Below are 3551 nucleotides of genomic sequence, written 5' to 3'. Positions count from 1 at the left end.
TGAACTCAACGTGTTTTGCTCAGCCTAAACAGATGATCGAAAAGATTTACGCCGCTTATATTAAATGTACTATGCCCATAAATGGAGAGTCAGCCTTTAATAAAAATATTATGTCCTGGTTATATAAAATAAAACTAAAAAGTTCAAAATAAAATAATGTAAAAGAAATATTTTTTAAAAACAAGCTTCTGTTTAACATGTACAATCAAAGTAATAAAATAAAGTAGTGTAAAAAAGATTGTTTAGCAAGAAAATTTTGTCAAAACTGCACTAAAATGAATAAAATGAAATAAGTTAAGCTTTCGTTAAAGTTACTAAAAGCCAAATAGTGAAAGGAGTTACTCAAAATCTAATGAAAATTACTAACAATTTGTACTGATCTACTTCGTTTTTAAAAAAGCTTGTCGGCGAATTCAGCGTACATGCATAATTGGTTAGGTATATGTATGTATGCAGATATATAAATGACCGTTCGCTATTCGCGCGACAAACTTTTTAAGTTCATTTCCACATGGCATTTTTTTAAATGGCATACATTTTTTGTAATTTCAATGCCTAGTGGAAATTCGGCGTAATTTTCATTGGAGTTTGAGTAACTCCTTTCACTATTTGGCTTTTAGTAACTTTAACGAAAGCTTAACTTATTTTATTTTATTCATTTTTGTGCAGTTTTGACAAAATTTTCTTGCTAAACAATCTTTTTTACACTACTTTATTTTATTACTTTGATTGTACATGTTAAACAGAAGCTTGTTTTTAAAAAATATTTCTTTTACATTATTTTATTTTGAACTTTTTAGTTTTATTTTATATAACCAGGACATAATATTTTTATTAAAGGCTGACTCTCCATTTATGGGCATAGTACATTTAATATAAGCGGCGTAAATCTTTTCGATCATCTGTTTAGGCTGAGCAAAACACGTTGAGTTCATTTAGCGAAAAAATTGTTTTTCCCAAAACGACTTATCTCCGCACTAAACTCTTCTCGATTACCTTTACGTGCACATACCTCCTAGAAAGTTTTTGCGGTATCCAGTATTGCAGTGTCTAAGGGTACGTTCACACAGAAAGCGGAGCCGAGCCGAGCGAAGCTGTTCCGGGCAAAGTGAAGCTTTCAAATTACAGCAGGCTTTTCAGAAGCGTTCTGGAGCGGAAAGCAAAGCAGTTTTTGATTTTGAATTTTCTATTTAATTTTTGAGCTTCATGACGCTGCTGCAAACAAGATATCAAAATATTCAAACAAAATCAAATTTTATAACTAAACTTTTGAATAAATTTAGCAAATATTTTTGCCGCGTTTCATTGACGGTAATTTTTGTGGTGTCTTACCAGCCGAGTCCATTCAGTGGGAACACCAGCAGCTTCGCCTTGTTCCACCTTGCTTCGCTTGGCGCCGCTCGGCTTTCAGTGTGAACGTACCCTAACTCGTCAACCTGTGCGGCTCTTCGCTTCCTTGTCCAAGAAGATGGAATTGGAGTTGACTGAGCAGATGGAATTGAAGTTGTCTTAGGAGGTGACTGCGCAGGGGAGATTTGAGGTGTCTGCGCAAGCGAGGGCGACTCGCAAAGTATGTCCAAAAATTCGCCACTTAAATCATTTATTTGCAATGATGGCGCACTTTGTCGCATTCTGTAAAAATATGTGAAAAATAGTATATTTGGTTAAGGATCAACGGGCGGAGCAGCGATTCATGCTAGTTGTTACATAGGTATGTATAATGTTAATGGATCTTACTTACGGGCGAGGAATAATATGACTTCTTAAAAACTACAGGCTGTCTAATAGCGCCCACGGCCTTCCCACAGGCGCGCCACTTCCTGAGGGGGAGTTTCTAATTTCCTTGCTGAAGCGCTCTCTCAAATTTCCCCACCGCTTCATGACAACGGGAATATAAAAATATCTTATAAGTAATAACGCTAAATTAATTTATTTTTACCATCAACTTCCAAACCTCAGTATATCCAGTAAAAAAAACTGTGGTGAAGTCCTTTATGGGGATAAAGTTTCCAGAGGTGAAATTTTAGGTAGCACACAATTTCTTACACGCATGGTTGCTTTTCAGTACTCATGAAAGAAACTTAAGAAATATTTGAAAAAAAAAGTTCATATAGTACATTAATTTTTGAAAGAAATACCATATAATGTACGCTGGTTAATAATATCAAAAAATGTATTAGAACCACCGTTTAATGTTATATTTGATACAAATTAATATTGCTGCCCCGAACGCTCTGCGAATTGCCACTGAATAATAGATTTACTTAAAATTACATCCCTGGTCCTTGTTCTTTCTGTTTCGCATCGTGGTAAACTCACATTTCTCAGAAATTTTACAACAAAACAATTTCTATTGTTTAATATAAATTTATGTCTTTTTAGGATATGTTCAGGCAACAAAGAAGGCGCAGTTTGAAAATGGAGTTATTAGTAATGAAGTAGCAGGCATATTTGGAAATTTATGCCGATAAACAGGATGGAATTTGGGAAAGTAAGTGCCTGGTTGCAGCATATCTATGTATTAAAAAGGATTTAATTAAATTGTTTAATAGTGGCTCATTTACGATGTGCTCCAAACATTTGGCGAACTTTTTTTTCGCCTTCTCAATGTGCTAAGTAACAATTTAAGATGACTGCCATCACGGCCGGTAAGAAACCGCAAGCAAAGGGCAGACAACCTTCCAGGAAGCTGCCTCCTGTCCCTGAGTCGAAGCTGAAGTTCAGCAAGAAGCAGGTCAGCAAATTGCTACCCTGATCAAGCGTAAACTAAAGCGCTCTGCTGCGATTACACTCCGTAAATGTGAAAACTTGGTGCATGCTGAGAAATATCAAACAAGAAAACTCCGTGATGGACGCCGTGAGATGAAGTTGCGCCGTGTGGCAAAAAAACGCGGCCAATTCTACGTGCCTAAAAAATCCAAATTGGCTTTTGTGATCCGTATCCGCGGTATCAACAAACCAAAAGTGCGTAAAGTTTTAGTGTTCTTCCGTTTTCGCCACATTAACCACGGTTTGTTCATCAAATTGAACAAGGCAACCATTAATATGCTACGTATGCCGAACCCTATATGGGGTTATCCAAATCTTAAATCAGTTCGTGAATTGATGTACAAACGTGGAATTGTCAAGCACAACCATCAACGTGTCCCAATCTCTGACAGCTTTGTGATCGAACGCAAATTGATTATTTGGCGCACGAAATATTCAGTGTTGGAACCCACTTCAAGAAAGCATCCAACTTCCTGATGCCATTCACTACGTTGAGGTTGGTGATTTCGGTAGCCGTGAGCATAAGATCAACAAACTGCTACGCAAGATGGCTTAAAGAAATTGTTTTTTTTTTTTGTATTTAAGGCGACAATATAATGTGGCACATCTTCAAAAGGCGCCCAAGCAAAAAAAAAAAGAAAATTAAAAAATTCCTGAAGTTGCCTTTACACGGGTCGATTTCTGTCGATTGGAAAATTGACTGAGATATCGACCAGCCAAAACGCTTACATTTTACGTTTGAATAGCAATTTACACGGGTAGATTTTAGTTAAACGACAAAA

General features: G+C 36.4%; 1 pseudogene; it reads left to right on the top strand.

Moving 5' to 3' along the window:
- Positions 1–2629: 2629 nt before the first annotated feature.
- LOC108372471 (60S ribosomal protein L7-like) lies at positions 2630–3265 on the top strand (annotated as a pseudogene).
- Positions 3266–3551: the final 286 nt, after the last annotated feature.

Source organism: Rhagoletis zephyria, unplaced genomic scaffold, assembly GCF_001687245.7.
Source record: "Rhagoletis zephyria isolate East Lansing unplaced genomic scaffold, Rhagoletis_zephyria_1.1 Rzeph_scaffold_05787, whole genome shotgun sequence".
NCBI classification, from domain to species: domain Eukaryota; kingdom Metazoa; phylum Arthropoda; class Insecta; order Diptera; family Tephritidae; genus Rhagoletis; species Rhagoletis zephyria.
Note: the sequence above shows the minus strand (reverse complement) of the source record. Positions and strands in the feature narration are given on the sequence as shown.